Source organism: Haemaphysalis longicornis, unplaced genomic scaffold (genome assembly GCF_048455015.1).
Source record: "Haemaphysalis longicornis isolate Haplotype H1 unplaced genomic scaffold, Haemaphysalis longicornis Haplotype H1 scaffold_4, whole genome shotgun sequence".
NCBI lineage: Eukaryota > Metazoa > Arthropoda > Arachnida > Ixodida > Ixodidae > Haemaphysalis > Haemaphysalis longicornis.
In genome coordinates this window covers 105918555-105936744 of record NW_027526361.1, presented here as the reverse complement: position 1 = coordinate 105936744, position 18190 = coordinate 105918555, and the positions used below count along the sequence as shown (strand labels likewise).

General features: G+C 46.8%; 1 long non-coding RNA gene across 3 annotated transcripts; it reads right to left on the bottom strand.

Moving 5' to 3' along the window:
• Positions 1-12283: 12283 nt before the first annotated feature.
• Positions 12284-17336, bottom strand: LOC144180476 (uncharacterized). 3 transcript variants are annotated; one of them, XR_013324432.1, is made up of 3 exons: positions 15286-15394; positions 14423-14623; positions 12284-13053 (listed from the first exon to the last, which is right to left on the bottom strand). It is a non-coding gene; the product is annotated as an uncharacterized LOC144180476 (long non-coding RNA). The 3 variants fall into 3 exon arrangements; XR_013324430.1 differs by having other exon boundaries at positions 14436-14623; XR_013324431.1 differs by lacking the exons at positions 14423-14623; positions 15286-15394 and adding an exon at positions 17049-17336.
• Between the last annotated feature and the right edge of the window lie 854 nt (positions 17337-18190).

Below are 18190 nucleotides of genomic sequence, written 5' to 3'. Positions count from 1 at the left end.
GAGTACGAGGAAACGTGAATACGATACACCACACCAGCACTTTTTAAAAACGTCTCGCTTTTCGCCCGGGACGCAAAACCGATGCCGCGAAGGAAGCCAAAAGGGATTTCTTTCTCCACAAGAGAAGTTAGCACGAGGCTGCAGAGACGCACGTGTAAACGTGGCCGAAAGAGCAGAATGGCGGCTTCTGCTTGCGGCTTGACCAGGCTTGCCTTCATATCTTGCAGAAAGAGGCCACAGATATGTACATTTGCAACTACTGAAATTGTTACATAAACAAAAGTGTGTAGCCCAACAAGCAGCAAAATTTTAATATTCTAATATTGTGTGTTAACCTAATTTAATATAGCTTGTTTCACCACTCGCGCCAACTGCCGGAAGGATTAAAAGTTAAGTGTTCACGGGACCATGACGCAATCATTCGGCGGGGATTTGCCCGAGTGTCTTCTCTCTAAATTATTTTTTGGGACGAAGAACCTTTCCGCCTCCACATCTCAACATGTCTCGCGAAGACACGGTCATCTACAGACAGCTACAGACTAACACATTTCCACATGGTACATTACTACACTCAATGCATCCGACACTGCACACATACACTTGTAAATTCTGCGTGGAGCCATGCACTCTCTACCACATGGTATGGGAGTGCCGCCCCACACCATCCCTTGCCCCAAACCCAAATCCCTCACTTGAGCAGTGGGAGGGTCGGTTGACCAGCTCCAACCCGGATCACCAACAACATCTGGTAGACCGGGCGAGACAGGCCGCCAAGACCCAGGGCTTCCTGGACTAAGGAGGTCCCCCACCTGGCGGTCAACCCAACAACATTGACTGCTCAATTAAATGTTTATTCCTCCTCCTCTCTATCCTGCTATTCACTAAGAGAAAAAGGGTGGAAGGGGGTTTCCTTTACATCTGAAGCCCCCGTGAAATACCCCACAAAACAAGATCTCTCATGCCTACCCTGACATGTTTTGTCTCCTGCTGAACGCAACACAGACACTCTCAGTTTAAGGCAGGACCCTTGAATTGCTGTGACTTATCGCCCAAGTAAGCACGAAACACGCAAAGACTCTATCCGAAGAAGCCGCCTTGTAAGTTCATTATTACTACCACTTACACTAAACCTAAAGGTTGAATTGCAGTTTTTGAAAGGGTTTCGTATCGTTCTTGTGGCAACCCCGCGCCCTCTGCAGCAATTGTTGGCACCCTTTCGAATCCGACAGTTATATTCATGAGCCATCACTCTACTTAGGGGGGTACTGGAAAAGTTATGTGCACTTCAAAAAAGAACTCCTAGACGGAAACAAAAATGTGTCTGGTGTATCACAGCATTAGTAAAGCAGCGCATCTGCGTGGGTGAAAGGCTTTAGGTAATATAGCGATGCTTTTTGTTAAATACAGGAAACTCTCAACCACCAAAATGCGTATCTTTGACGCTTTGGAAGGCCACTTCGTGACCGTTTTGCCCAACAGAAGAGTAGCAGTCCCCACGGTGTAGCTATAGAGCAGTTGTACTTCTCCTTTTGAATGCTGCGGAGACGAAATCCCCGCACGTACGGGCGCTACAGCCGTCCTTACAAATTAATACCGCGCCCCAGATTACACGTCCTATACATCCATGGGATGGCCAGTATCACGGGAGGCAACAAAATGCCGAAAAACCATCCACAGATTTGATTATCTAAAACAGGCATCATTCAGCACTGGAAAGAACCCGCATGTTATTACCCACTGTCATCGACCTCCCTCTTACTCGATTGCATTCCGGCATACATCACATGAGAATCAGAATGTTTCTGTACTGTGGCACCCGACGAGGTCAACACATCCCCTTAACCGAGATTGATGTGACAACGTGTTCGCCATCATGAACTCCTTTTCCCTGAAACTATTCGGTTTTTGGTCACAAAGCGGTAGGCGTTTAAAATTTTCTCTGCAGGAAAAGCATGTATACTTCATCAGAACTTCGTGCCAGATACTTCTCAGCGATCTGCTGTAAGTCGCAGGCTAGGGCATGCTTTGATGCGCCCTCGTGGAAGCAGGTGGTCGGCGTTGCATCGGAGTTCGTTAGCGGCATCTCTTCCCGGCTGCCCGACTAGACAAGACGCAACGGCGCGATTGGCCAACTTCCTCTCCCTCGAGCGAGCAGGCAATCAGTTTTCTCTTATTGTTTTTATCTCGTGCGGCCTAACTCGGCGAGACCCTTCAGGCGATGGGAAACTGCATAGCAGACAGTGTTCGTTGCTGGAAGCTCGTCTCGCTGCTTCGAAGACTTGGTGTGGCCATGGCGAACTTTTCTTACGCTTCTGTTCTTTCTGGTCTGCTATAGTGTCAGTTGCGTCTACGAAATCCCTACGGAAGTGACAGCCATATCTCCGACACTACGCTCTAGGGGATTATTTTTGAAATGCACTCCCCACCATCATCATAATCATCGTACTAGGCTCGTTTATGTGCAGTGTTAGAGGAAAGCCTCACCCATGCGCATTTAGGAACTACTATAGTGGGGTAACCTAAAGAACGGCAAAGGAAGTTGCCGCTGTGCCTATCACTGTAGCCGGATGTTACTCCGCGCGGAAAAAGTAGTGCGTTACTGGGAATATTTTAAACATCAAACGAGCCACTTTTGTGATTTTTAACCCGTAGCATTTTTTCCCGAGTACCCCCACAGCCAGGACTGTGTAAGGCCCTGCATTTCCACAAAAATGCAGGTATCGCGGAAGTTGCACGTGTGATCTCGATAATAGCGTAAGTGGAGATGACTGGTCGCGGAAAATTTTGAAGAACTAAAATATAAGAAAAATGCAAAAGTTTAGGGTAAATGGCGAAACGTGTTACGCCCAGCATTTTAAAAATATGCAGATGTCTTGAAAGTTCCACTTGTGATCGTTATAATAGCGTGAATGGAGGTAATAGGTGGAACGAAATTTTGAAAAAATAAAAAAATAAGCAAAGTATAAAAGAATTACTGAAAATCGCGAACCGTGTACCGAACTGCATTTCCACAATAATGCAGATTTCGCGAAAGTACCAAATGTGTTCGTGAAAATCACATAAATGTAGATAACTGGTAGGACGGAATTTTGAAAAAACTGAAAAATGAGAAAACTATTTGAAAAAAATGCGGAAAATGGCAAAACGTATAAGAGATGACATTTTCACAATAATGCGGATTTCACGAACGTTCCACCTGTAGCACTCTCCTTTCAAAACGCGCGCCCCCGTTGACATCCGGGTCTTTCTCTTAGGCGGAGTGATACCATACATGAGCTATTGCCCTCGTTAACTTGTTCTCGAATTTACCTCGTGCTATCCGAATCCATTCTTTTGTCAGAATATTCATATTTCATCAATCTAGCGAATTGTTTATTGTACACTACTTCTAGTCCCTTTCCTCGGTAGCAACTCTGAGATAACCCACGCCTTGCCTGTTTTCCGAATCGCAAGCCCGGCCGGAGGCGTGAAATAAATTGCCAGGACGCTCAGACGCGAAAGAGAGAAAAGGAGGAGTGCGAGTGGGAAAGGCGAAGGGCGCTTGGCTTTTCCGCCGTTGTGCACACTCCCTGCGCTCTGGGACCTGCCGGAGCCGCCGGAGCTGTGCCCTCTGCGCTAGCCTGTGCTCATGTTACGTGAAGTGTTTCAATCGGCATGTTGTATTTCGCTTTCTGCGACGGCCGCGCTGTGGATTGAACGCCTAATCATTCATATTCTAACGAAGTTACGAGTGCTTCAACCGTGCCTGTGTTGGATTTCGCGTTCTCAACAGGTGTTTCCCGCCGCTTATGCACTTACGTGAAGCGGCAAGTGTTTGGATCCGGCCGGTCGTGGTTTGGGTCACGACAGCCGGTCGTGGTTTGGATACACAGTGTGCGCTACCGCATCCGCTCCTCATGCTCTTACGTGAAGTGCTTCAACCGTGCCTCTGTGCGTGATTACGCGTTCTCAGGCGTTGCCCGCTGCTGTAGATTTCGAAGTGCCTCACCCGTTCGCCAATCGCCGTGTATATGAACCGGTTGTTTCTCGAGCGTGTATCTAGATCTATACCATTCACCCTGTGGTGATCGACCGCCGCTGTAAAAGTTATAAAGTCAACCTTTAATTGTCAGGTGTTGCCCGCCGCTGTGGATTTCCAAGTGCCTCCTCAGCCGTTCGCAAATCGCCGCGTGGTTGGAACGGCTGTTTGTCAAACGTGGATCTGCACTGTTTACCCTACATGTAATCAGCTTAACCTTTGGCCCGAAAATTGCATTTTGTGCCCTGATTGTTTCTGCGATAGTGCAGACCACGGGTGCAGACAACCGTGTTGCTTCAGATATATTTTTTTTCTAGCGTTCCGTGCTGACGAGACGGCAATTGGAACTCCCTAAAGTTTCGTCAGGCGGAATGATAACTGGCCAGAGTCCTTCAGTGATTTACTATTGCTCTATTTCACGCTCTCGGTCGTTCGCAAATCGCCGCGTGGTTGGAACGGCTCTTTGTCAAACGTGGATCTGCACCGTTTACCCTACATCCCTACATGGAATCAGCTTAACCTTTGGCCCGAAAATTGCCCTGATTGTTTCTGCGATAGTGCAGACAACCGTGTTGCTTCAGATATTTTTTTTTTCTAGCGTTCCGTGCTGACGAGACGGCAATTGGAACTCCCTAAAGTTTCGTCAGGCGGAATGATAACTGGCCAGAGTCCTTCAGTGATTTACTATTGCTCACATGCGTTGCCTCCATCAGGCAGGATGACCTTTAATTGAGTTGTTCAGTAAAGCTTGGGTGTTGGGCTAGTTGGTATGAAGACATGAGGAAAAGCAGAGCGCTGAAGTTTAAAAGACGACCACAGAATAAAGGAGCAAACGAATCACACCAATCGTTTCGTTTGTCCCTTTATTCTGTGGTCGTCTTGTAAACTTCAGCGCTCTACGTTTCCTCATGTCTTCATTGTGGCCTTTGGTGTGTGCTTCCGTTGCTAAATGTGTTGTCCGGTGCTTAATCAAATTTCGCCCCCGTTTTCTTTGGCTACAGCCACGGTAGCCATTGTTTTCACCTGTCGTGCAGTTCACATGGTGAGAGCAGAATTGCTTAAAAATGATCACTTCTGGAAGCATATTTGGGAAACTGGTCATTATAATGCAATAGTCATCACATCAAAGGCTATGTGACAAACTTGCTAACACCCACGCTTTGCAATCGGTCTGCTGTACGCTGAATTTGCGCACGAGACACTCTTTTAAGAGTGAAGTGTACGTGCATGTGTCGCTGCAGGCCAGCTAACAGTGCTGAACTGGCTGTAAAAGTTGGTCTGCCAGAAAAACCACAATTTTTCAAAGCCTTTTCTTTTATTCATCGAACTGGCTTTTTCTCTTTCGCTTTTTGGAAACATATCAGGGCACGTCACAAAGCGCCCAGAGCAAACCAAGCCCGACTATTCAGTTGTTACCGCCTTCTTAAAAACTTTTCTGATTGCCCTTCACTTTTCAAAGTTACGTTCTGTCATTCTGTTACATTCTACCTAATGCTACCTTGGTGTGGCGGCGTACAGCAAAATAGGCCACCCAGCCCCATCTCTTTGCTGGCAGGGCATTATGACATCGGCAAAGCTTCCCTAGGAACGCCCGCAGTGGCACCACCTAGGAAAAGCTGCTACGCGAACATGCCTGCGCCATTGATCAAAGCATTTCACAGCCGTCTTGTTTCCTGCTGATTGTGCTCATAATCCCCTGCTGTCACTAGCTGCTTTATCTGTATGCACTAAGTCACTAGCTAGGTACAGTACTACAGTCTCTAGTGCACCCACATGCATGCATTTTTGTGGCTGTGCTTGTAGGCAAGGCAAAACATTCTGATGAAATCGACACTGCAACAAAGTGTGGGATGAGGCATCATATTTTATGTTTGCTAGATGAGGTTTTTGTCTTTTAAGAAGCACAAGACCAGGAGAAGTTCTTGCACACATTCATATCCCTGCATCAGTGTTTGCTTCAGAAGAACGCTTCGACTAGTTCCACCAGTCATGTCTTGACATCCGCAATTAGTAATGTCACAAGTTGTCGTGCAGAACAATATATGGGGCAGCCGTGCCTGTTTTCACGCCACTTTGGGAATTTTCATGCACTAATAAAGTACTGCTGCTGCAAGTGGCATATTATTTGTATTCACAACACTGTAATTACTGATGCTGGCCAACTTGCTTTTGCACTTTAGTGTCTCTTTAGGCGTCTGTATTGTACCGTAAATCCATTAGGTCCCTCCTGGGCAGATGTGCTGAACTATGCTCCTGTGCTATGTCGCTTTTGCATCCCAATATATTTACTTCCTCTTTCTCTCTTTTTAAGCATAGCAGCAACCTTTGAGGTGCAAAAAGTGTCGAAACATGAAAAAGTTCAGTGTAGTTCTTCGTGCTTGAAATGAGTGAGCTACATTCTGCGCATATTACACCTTGTAGCATTTCTGCTGCCCACAGGCCTGAAAGAAGGACACGACAAGTGCTTGACTTGCAACAAAGTTTATTTGTTTGCACCACAAAGATATGCAAGTACAAAACATCAAAAGCAAGAATCACAAGCAGGAGCCTGCGTCCTAGCCTTAAAAAGGTGGCATTATGCGAACCATAAAAACACAACTTCAGTCATATGCATACTCCTATCACTCAGTACATTCACATTAACAACTTCAGCAATTGTAGCAGCACCCACACAAACAAAGCACAGCAACATCTCTCACTAAGTGCATTGGCAAAAAAAATTCACCTACACAGTCTGTACAGATGATTAACAAGCAAAGCTGTGACATACAGTTGCTGTTTTATGTGTGATGCGTGGCCTACCCATTGAGCTGTGCTTCACAGAGTAGCTTGCTGCATGTGCGCTCTGCTACGAGAGACGCCTTAATGTTCCCTTTGATGTGGCATTCCCAAGTAGCACTGTCGGTAGGTGTGAGAGTGTAGCTGTGTCATCTATAAACCTATAAGCCAATCTCTGTCTTTGTCGAGAGTTCGACGGAATGCCATCTGGTCAGGTAAAGGCATTTGTATAAATGTTGCAACAAAATTGACGTTTCGGGATCCGTATGGATCCCTTGTTCATGATGGATTGATGGCTTGGCAGCAGGCTCCTAAGTACAGTTGAGCGCATGACGTAATGTACGGGAGTACACATGGTTTAGAGTGCCAGATGATCTGTTGATTGCGTTGCTTGTTGTCTGAATTATTAGCGATTCAAGATTGAGCCTCGTTGCGAAATTCTTTCCCGGCGACCACTACATAATTCAGTCACAAATCTCCCATCAAAGAGCGAGCAGCCAAAAAATTGGCACTGCGTGCATAACAAATTGGAAGAACTCCCGAGAAACCACCCCCGCTGATCGGATAACAGTCTCGAGGAATGGACTACCAAGCTCATTCAAGAGGCAAGAAAACACGCCAAGGAACTTTCTCTTACGCAGGATAACCCAGCCATCGATGCCCATCTCCTCCACCTCTGGGACGCCCGTAGAGGGCTAATCAGGCGGCAGAAAAAGAACAAGACGAACCGCAAGCTGAAGATCCGCATTGCGGAAATTACGGCAGAAGCTGAAGTGTACGCCCGTGAGCTGAGCCAGCACAACTGGACGCAGTTCTGCAACAAGCTGCAAGGAACGCTGGGAACCTGCCGCACATGGTACCTGCTCCGTTCCCTAATGGGCCCCGGTGAATATAAGGCGGTCGCAGCAGACCAGCTTCGCCGATTAATCCACAATTACCCGGGCACAGAAGAAGACTTGTTGGACGAACTTATTAAGCAAGCCTTGGCGCCCCCACCTCACGTCCAACCCACCCAGGCACCTGACTACACAGGCGATCCGAACCCCAAAATGGATGAGCCGTTCTCCATTGCTGAAATCGAGGCGGCAGCTTACAACCTCACCCGAAACACCACTCCGGGTCGAGACAAAATCCCTAACAAATTATTGCGAAACCTCGACCATGCCGTCCTAGAAAATCTTCTAGTCTACATCAATGAGTGCTGGCTAGCGGGTTCCTTGCCCCCACAGTGGAAACACGCAGACGTCACTTTCAATCCCCAAGCCCGGCAAACCCTTGAACTCCAAGAATCTGAGGCCTATTCCTCTGACCTCATGTGTCGGCAAATTGTTTGAACACCTGGTTTACAACCGGCTCTCGCCCCACGTTGAAGACAACGGCTACTTCCCTGACACGATGTACGGCTTCCGCCCACATCTGTCAACCCAAGACCTACTACTTCAGCTTAAGGAGGAAGTGCTGGACGACTTTAATAGCCACAGCAAGCGGTCCATCTTGGCCCTTGACATTAAGGGGGCATTCGACAACGTTTCTCACCAAGCCATCCTTCAAGGCCTCGCATCTACAAACTGTGGCGAGCGCACATTCCAATACTTTGTCTCCTTTCTAAACCAGCACACAGCAACAGTGGGCATCGGGCACCGTCGATCCGACGCATTTAAAACCCTGCCAAAGGGCACTCCGCAGGGGTTGGTAGTATCCCAAATACTATTCAACCTCATAATGAAAGACTTGCCACCCCTACTAAAAGCCATCCCGAATCTTCGCCACGCAATATACGCGGACGACCTAACGCTCTGGGTCCCCACTGGATCTCCGGGCGACCAGCAAGATGCACTTCAAGCAGCCATTCAGGTCACCCAACAATACCTGAAAGCCCGAGGACTCGATTGTGCCCCCGAAAAATCTGCCCTTCTAACCCTGTGCAAAAGAACATATAAGAAGCGTCCAGATCCCATACCAGATCCAGAACTTACCATTAATGAGCAACGCGTCCCCAATGTCCCACTCCTACGCATATTAGGCCTCACCATACCAAAAGATGGCTCAGGCGCTCAGACTATCCTTCCCTTGCAACGGACTCTTGACCAGCTCATTCACCTCATCCGCAGGATCTCCCATCAGCGACTTGGGCTACAAGAAGCTGACACCCTGCGCATCATTCACGCCCTCCTTATTAGCCAGGTTACGCCACCGTATTTGGCCCTGAAACCCGCAGAGAAAGAAAAGCTAAACATCGCCATACGCCAGGCCTACGAGGCCGCCCGTGAACTGCCTCCAAAAATAGCAACAAGAAAACTTCTACAGCTCGGCATCCATAATACATGGGAGGAACTGGAAGAAGCTCATCGCATCTCCCAATTTACGCGACTTAAGCTCACGCCAACCGGCAGGGCTACACTTACCCGGCTCGGCTACAGGCCTCCCCCAAAATGCGAACAGAGGCAACGCATCCCTCTAACCATCCGACAGTACATCACAATCGCACCCATTCCCAGAAATATGCACCCCATCTATAACAAGGCACGCCGAGAAGTCCGGATACGAGCTCTTAGAAAACGCTTCCCCAACTCTCCCTGTACTCGTTACACGGATGCCTCTCCATACCACCAACAACCGGAACATGCCGTGAGTGTCACCGGAGCCAACAGTGCAGAACTGACGGCCGCTACAGTACACACGACATCTATTGAGGCAGCAGAAGGACTTGCCATCGCTCTAGCCGCCACCACTGGAAATGACTACTTCACTATAATCCGCCTGCCGCAACTTCCTACTAGGTCGAATAACACCCACGGCCTTAAAAATTCTGCAAAGTGTGCACCAGCTCCCGGAAATGCACATCATCTGGACCCCCGGACATGAGTCCTTCGAGGGGAACGAGGCAGCACACGCCGTTGCCCGCGTTCATACACACCGGGCCGTTTCTCAAGAAGGCGAAGTCACGCAGCTCCTTCGCTCTCCCAAGCCCGCTACTCTGAATTCATACGCGGACATCCTCGCCCATTACCGCCACGAACGACGACGCTTCCCGCCACCACATCCCCATTTATCCAGAGCACAGGCGACTGCCTTTCCTCCATGCCATGTACCCCACCCTCTACTACTCAACGTGTAATTTCTGTCACCAACCAGGCACCCTGTACCACATGGTATGGGAGTGTGAGAAAACCCCATCTCTTACCCCAAATCCTCACCCAACGTACGAGCAGTGGGCGGACCAGCTGGCCAGCTCCGACCTCTCAGTCCAGCGTATCCTGGTGGAGAGGGCTAGGGCAGCCAGCGCGGACCAGGGCTTCCCGGACTACAGGAGGCCCCCCACCTGGCGGGCACCTGAAGCTCGTCTTAATAAAGTTTATCCACTCCACTCCGTGGCTATGATGCACGCGTGGTCCCACTCTATCTTGTGGCCCATCTTCTCGGCATGCTCTGCAAGTGCATTCGTCACGGTGTGGCCCTTGGTGACGTCATTTTTGTGCTGTTTAAGACGCCGGCAGAAATTTCCGCTTTCACCAATGTATACCGATTCGCAGTCGGCGCATGGGATTTTGTAGACCACACCAGGGAAACGTTGCCGAGGGAGGATCCTTTATGTTAAGCAAGTCACCCTTGAGCTTGCTTGCTTGCACATGCGCGATCTGCACACCACGTTTTCTGAAGACACGAGCAAGGGCTCCACTTCCAGGCAGTTCCTCCACAAGGACATGACATTAGTGTATCGCACGCCGTTCGATGTCACTGAGCTCTGCACTTTGCTACGGTTTTGCCTGTCTAACACTTGCTTCTCGCACAAAAGCGAATTCTACAGGCAAGTTTTCGGTACCGCTATGGGAGCATCTATTTCAGTCACGACTGCAAATATTACAATGGAAGCAATTTAAAACAAGGCATTGGAATTATTTTAGCCGATACCCAAGGTGTTCCCGAGATACTTCGATGACTGCTTCTGCGGTAAGGTGTACATCAGACAAACCAGCCGATGCGTAAATGACCGCCTCAGGGAACATGATCTTTCCATGAAGAATGGCACCGGGTCGCATTTGCCTCATTACTGCCGTGAGTGTGGCAAAGGATGCCTTCCGAGACTGACAGAGACAATCATTATCGGAAAGAGTCGTGACACCGTGGCGCAAGAACTGCGCGAAGCGTATTTTATCAAAAAAAAAAACAAAAAAACAGCGCAGGCTGTATCAGTGAAGCATCGCTATCCCTGTTTTCGAAGGAGTACCGGATCCTAGACAACATGCGATAAAAAGGTGTGATTGTTGTCTTCAGCTGTGGCTATTTTGTTTTTATAGTATCTTTTTCAGATCTATTATCCTTTGTGTATGTTTGTGCGTTTGTAGACAAGCTACTTATATCGCTGTCTTTCCTTGGAATAAATCAGTTGTTAGTAGCGCATCTGTCTCATCGTTCTTCGTTTTTTCTGTCCTCGTTTGTAGCGCTCGATTTTCCTTAAGCAATGAACCAACTAGCCCAACAGCATATTTTGCTAAAAAAGCGGACCCTGATTTACAACGCTACTTGCCCGTACGATTTCGAAAAGGAGCTTTTGTTATAGCCGACGCTTCTATCACGTCTCTCTCTTTGAAGGGAACAAACCGCACGCGGGCTGCGATCGATCACTATTTTTACCATACATTATGTGCAAACAGCTTCGTGAATATCAACCCAGTATTTTTTGCCTTGCTGCCCATCGGGAAACGAATTACAAAACGGATCTAAAACGATAAGCCAGCTTCCACAGCTAAATGATGCACTAAAGCACGAAAACATTTCCTATCTGCCACTGTTTTCTACTTTAACCAGAGACAGGTGCTGCTGAAAACATTTTACTTTCAAATAAACTAAACCTAACGCTCAAAGTAAATACTTCACTTGGGAATTGAACTTTTAAAAATCTAGTCTATTATTTAGGAGAGGAGAAGTTTCGTTAGTTTTCGCACTTGACGAAGACGACGGCCGATATTTGTGCTGACGTATTTGTTACTTAGAGAAAGGCTGATTTTGGCTCACTTAGCGAGTGATGCAAAAGTCACACAAGCGTTTATAGCCGCGTGCACAACAACTCTATTTAGGTCGTCAAACTTTTGAAAAGGTCTAAAGGATGGAGGTGGCGTTGGGCCAGCCCAAATATGGCCCATATTGGACGCGGGATGCAAGCGGCCAAAAAGTTATAAAATATCTTTTTTTTTTCTGTGGTAAATGCAATAGGAATGACAAATGTAAGGCATGTGCTCATTTCGCGCTATTTTTATCTTTGAGTAAAAATTTTATTTTTAAGTAAAAAGAGGTTTGCTAACACCAAGACATTCGCAAGCGCGTGAATAGTTTGTAGGCTTCTCATCTTTCTTTCTTTTTTTTTTACACTGAAAAAAAAAATGGCGGATACGCCTGCCTATGCGGTTAGTTTAAACATGTGATGGCGACGGCGGTACAGCGCGCTGGTGTAGCAGAGAAATCCCGGGCGAGCCCATCCCTGCACCTGGCGGAGCGCCCTGCAAGTCGCCGGAGAAATGCGAGCTTCACGGGACAGGTTCCCCAACCTCCGTCACAGGCTGCTCGGAACTTGTTTCGGCAACTCTCCGCCAGGTGCAAACGTCGTCTGCATGGAGCTACTTTGAACGATGGTACCTAGTGTGCAGTGTGCTTGCGAAGCTCAGGATTTCGCCAAGGTGATTTTAAGAGCTTAGACTGCTTATTTGGACAAAGAAAAATTTGAGTGCAGTTGGCCTTTAATGCCGAGACATGTGCATTTAAAAATATTGGATTTGATTTCCTGTGAGTTTTCACTATTCATTTACGACTTGTAGTGCCATTCACACACCTCCGGAGAAAACATAACCCTAAATGAAGAGGCCCACACAAGGGGCACCCTATTAGGTGCCTTCTGTCCCTTCTGTAGTCCGAGAGCTTTGGCGTGCGGCACCCCATCTCTGACGCTGAGGTTCAGGGCGTGAGGACCGCTTGACCTTCTTGCTAGCCGAGCTCTTGGCCAGCAGGCACTCTACCTGGTCCCCGGTTGACCCCAGGGCGACGCCTGGCAATGCTTGTGGGCTGGACCTTGACGGTACAGCCGCACCTCCGGGCGCTGGTGAAGCCTGCCTTCATGGGCAGGCTCCTTCCTGGGGCTCCTTTCTGATTTTGTGCATCTGCCGCAGCAGCTGCTGAAGGGCAGTGGCATAATATGGGTTGCCAGCAGCTAGGGAAGGCTGGCGCCACCACTCCTCGTAGATCTTCTGCAGCTCCGCAGTGTCCTACGAAAAATTTGTTCAGGGTATACCACAGATTTACTCAAAATTTGTTGCATCTCCTATCTTTACTATTGTCTTCTTTGCACTGCTGAAGTAATAAGGGTGTTCCGTAGGTATTCAACTATGGGCCTACCGGGAAACCCATTAGGGCAAAAAAATGTTCACAGAACTCACCTTCCCCTGCCAAGCTTAGATAACCAGTTTAGACCAGAGGATACTACGCAGGTATTTACAGATTAGTTTCACAAACATTAATGCATTCATTGAACTAAAATAAAACACAAGAAAAAGCTTTGTTTAGTGCCATGTTCAGTTACATAATAATGACTGATTGATTGATTGACTGCGAGGTTTAAAGTACCGAAACTACACCTTGCTTATGAGGCGCGCTGTAGTGGAGACAGCTGGGGTTTAATTTTGGTTACCTAGGAACAGCTAGGAAGAGTTAACGTGCGCCGAAATCTCGACACACAGACGCTTTCGCTTTTCACTTCTATCAGGAAAATTGCTACCGCAGCCGGTATCGAACCCATGTCCTTGGGCTCAGCAGCACAACACCATAGCCACTTTAGTCTCACAGAACCCAAGCAACGCCTCTTCAAAATCCCAGGGTTCCTCAAAGCCTTACTTGAGAGCCCCTGACCTCGCGCTTTCGCAAGGCACCTTTTTATTCACAGGGCCTTAGTGGCATACTAGGACTATTCAGCGAAACACACAGAAAAAACATTAAGACCAGAATGTAAAATTTTACATCTCAAAAACTTGCACTGTGCAACTGACTATGTATCTAATGGTATGAGATTGGATCCTGGCAGAGTCTATTTAACACTTCTTCTTTTAAGCTGGGCTGAAGACTGTCCCACCTGGTGGGGGCCCCTAACACCAGCACAGTGCTGTTTAATGAAAGTTTATTCCTCCTCCTCTTAGCACCCTCCCTATGTCAGAAAGGGCCTCGGAAGACATACGACAGCCAGCATACAAAATTTCACACTAGCTGTGACATATGAATACTACTTCATTCTTGCTCCCCTTTACATGCATTGGAAAAACTTGTTCGTCTTGCTTCTGCTATGATGCTACGCAGTCATGTTGGATTGCCTTAATTTTTGGAGTGTCTTTTTTGGCATCCTGTAGCCTTCTTCTACTTAGCTCCTGCAATTGTACCTTCGTAAAAATAAATTTTACTACAACAGACCCCTGAAAAAATGCATGCACGTGGTTATAAAATAGGTAGCTCTTTCCAAAAGTGGAGTGTGTTGCTGAGAAACAGATCTTGTTCAGGTGTCTAGTTGCTACCTAGGTGTCCAGTAACTGGAGTAAGGGTCACAATTATTAGGCTTTGCTAAAATAAATGCACGAGCACAAGCCACACCTCAACACCTCACGTTGGTGACTGCTTCCAGTTGAGCCCTGGGCCTCCAGCTGTGGCTCGGTATCCATAGGCAGCTGCTGCTGTTCAGGCTCTGCTGCCACCGGTTGGCCTTGCTCTGTGGGTGTGCTGGTGCTGGCTTCTTGGGAGTTGTCCTGTGTTTGCTTTCCCAGTCAAGCTTCCTGAATGCCCCCTCCAGAGATGCTGTGAACAGTTAGGAATAGTGAAAACTGACTGTGAATCAGATCGAATATTCTCAAATACGAATAGTAGAAACCAACCGCGAATTACATATATTCGAATGTGAATGGCAAAAGATTACTGCAAATGAATTATTGTCAAATGTGAATAGTGAAAATTCACTACACATTGAATTTGATTCAAATTGCGCATTGCTCCCACGCCAGGCTGCTGTTAGCTGTGCCACGTACAAAGATGTATTACGAGCTGCACTGTTGTGGCGAATACCACACGCCCATTTATTCCTTGTAAGTGGAACAAAAATAGTAGAGCGAAGGTATGCACTGAGACATATGAACGTCTGGGCCTAATGGCCACAATTTAAACGTAGTTTTACAAGCACAGGCTTTCACAGTCAGGCTGTGCCGTCTTCATTAGGACAGGTGCATCAGACAAGTCTAGTTAAGTGCGCCGTGGCTGTGCATGTGCTCATCGCTGCCTTTCTCCCGAACTAGAAAATTCAACACTGCAGAACAGTTTTTGCGATGCCTTTCCGTCTACACTGCATAATAGCTTGCTTGCAGCTGAAAATTAAACTGAGAGAGATACTATGTTTGCATAAAAGTTGGCACAGGTCACATAAAAGTAGCAATATATGGAATGTGCTGGGGTACATAGCCACTTACAATGTTCCACGTGATTTGGTGCTCTTCTGTCCAGCTTGGTGAGGGGGATCACTCCTTCGTCGGTATACTGCCCTCTCCGCCACCCGCAGAACCAGTGGTAGACGGTGCTGGCTGGGGGATTTACAGCGCTGCTAGCGAGCAGGTCCTCACCGTCCTCCTGCCTTACCAGCTTCGTTTTATGAGGAGCTAGTGCGGCTGCTGGGGTCGTATCATCTTGAAAGTAGCGGAAGAATGCGGCACTGGTGTCCGATGTGGGTTTTAGAAGGCGAAGCCCATCGGCGCAGTCGAGCCCGTGGTTGAGCACCTCATACATCTTGATGACAGCAGTCAGCGAGACTGAACAGTTGAGGAATGGGTCGTTCTGCTGAGTTGCTTTTGTGACTTTCTTAATTTTGACATCTACAAATGCGTAGCAGTAGTAGAATGCTTTCCGGCAGTTTCGTTCAAGCTTCTGTGCTGACACCTTCACTCCTTGTGGAACACAAACCTGTAAAAAGAGAATATCACAAATTACCTCAATTCTCAAAATATTATTTAAAGCTTGATATACAATGACTAACCTGCAATATATTTTTTTTACTTAAATTACAATTTTATGAAACAGAAACCTGTAAAACGGTAATATTACGAATTATTTTAGTCATGAGAATATTATTGAGAACCAGATATGCGATCCGTAACCTGCAAATGTTTTTTTTAACTTCAATTACCCACTTCATCTGACAAGTTTCACAATCAGACAACTAAGAAATACTGAAGTTTCAAGGTGATGCGCATACTGTATTAAAGATGTGCCTCCAAGTCATGTTCTGATCTACTTCGCGGAATAAGAAATTGTACAGGTTTAGCATTCGCCTTTGACTTAATTGTCCCATGTATGAAAAATGGCGTTTCAGGAAAATTTGTGTTGGTACCAAGCAAAAAAAAAAAAACTTAATCGCTCACGAAATCGAAGCGGAACAGTTGCATGTTATGCTCTTGCATATAACACAACTCTCTCCAAAATAGGACAGTTATATGCTTCCTACATTTCGGTTACGTTTAAATCTACTGAACACGTAATAACACGACACCTTTAAAGCCTCTTTTAAAGCATTTTCAGTTGGTCTTTTTTTCTCCTCGGCAAGGGATGCCCCTTTATAGACCGAAGGGGGCAGGAGATAATTGGCTAAAAATCATTCATCTGTGCAAATGTTAAAAGCATGACACACATGCTTCACTCTTTTTGCTCGGACCATACTATGAAGCGTTATATTTGTTTGTGAATTAGAATTACATACATTATTCTGATATTGTTTAATCATACGTAAGGAAAAATAAATTAATTTGAACATGAAGTGAAATGCGGATTGTTTTTGCACGGGTGCTTCAAATCGTGGTCAAAAAATCCCAGCCCAACTCAATGTAATGTAATTTAAGCTATATGTTCTTTCACCTCGGCCAAGAGAACATACAACGACGAAGTTCAGCTGTTCTTCCCTTTGAAATTGAGCGTGAAAGACGGCGGCATCGATGATTGACCCGTGGCGTTGTTCAGCGTGACGGAAGCAAGTGTGATCAGTAGTAACCAGATTTTTAAGCCACCGCTACTGTAATAAATGCGTAGCAAAAAAAAAAAAAAAAAAACTCGCTGGTGTAGCTTCGTAACTGCAACTGATCAGTCTGTCTTGATTTTACCAGGTCGGGTAGGGGGTTGATTTGGCAACGCCTCCGAGGACCTTGCCACAATAAATAAAGACACTGCCGAAGAGCATCTATCGTACCTCGTTGGGTTGGGGGCTCCCAGTCGACGATCCACGACGCACGGTTGCCTCGCCGTAGTAGTCAGCCATGCGTACGCATCCTCGCACGAAGCACGTCCACGTTATCGACGCTGGCTTTGCAGTCTAACTCGAAAGGTTGGTCGCGCCCGCGCATGTCACAACGGCTGAAGAAATTAACTGCTACTTCGTCGTCGAACTAGAAAAAAACCGTAAAATTGCAGCAAACTCTACGCCACTGATGCTGCTGGTGCCGTGAACGAGCCCTAAACAAGATCAGAGGAGTGCGGAGTACGTTTGGTGCTTTGTTCGAACTTCGCACACCGCAACGTTTTTATGGCGCAAGGTTTGTTTTGCATTTAACAGGTGGCGCACCGCAAACGCGCAATTTTTAAATTGTAAGCCGCGGCATTCGCGCTCACGTCTCCGGCTACGGATGATATTTCTTTTTCTTGGAATGCATTTTTAGCATTTCTGCGCGTACTGTAGCACGATATCACGTTACTGTGATCGCCTACAGCATCAGCAACCATGCTTAAAATAAGACATATTCCCGCTGCATTTTTTATTCAGTGACAAAAAAGTAAATTCTCAACAAGAAAAGTGGGGGGGGAGGGTTCATTATGAGAGTAAATACAGTAGCTCTCATTTTAAGCACAAAAAACCACACTGAACTTTTTCATGTTTCGACACTTTTTGCACCTCAAAAATAGCTGCTATGCTTAAAAAGAGAATGGGGAAGTAAATCTACTGGGATGCACAAGCGACATAGCACAGGAGCATAGTTCAGTACATCTGCCCAGGAGGGACCTTATGGTTTTACGGTACACTATAGACGCCTAAAGAGACACTAAGGTGCAAAAGCACGTTGGTCAGCATCGGTAATTGCAGTGTTGTGAATACAAATAATATGCGACTTGCAGCAGCAGTACTTTATTAGTGCATGAAAATTCGCAAAGCGTCGTGAAAACAGGCACGGCTGCCCTGTACATTGTTCTGCAGACAACTTGTGGCATCACTGATTGCGAATGGCAAGACAAGACTGGTGGAACTAGTCGAAGTGTTCTTCTGAAGCAAACACTGATGCAGGGTTATGCAAGTTTAAAATGAGTGTGTGCAAGAACTTTTCCTGGTTATGAGCATTT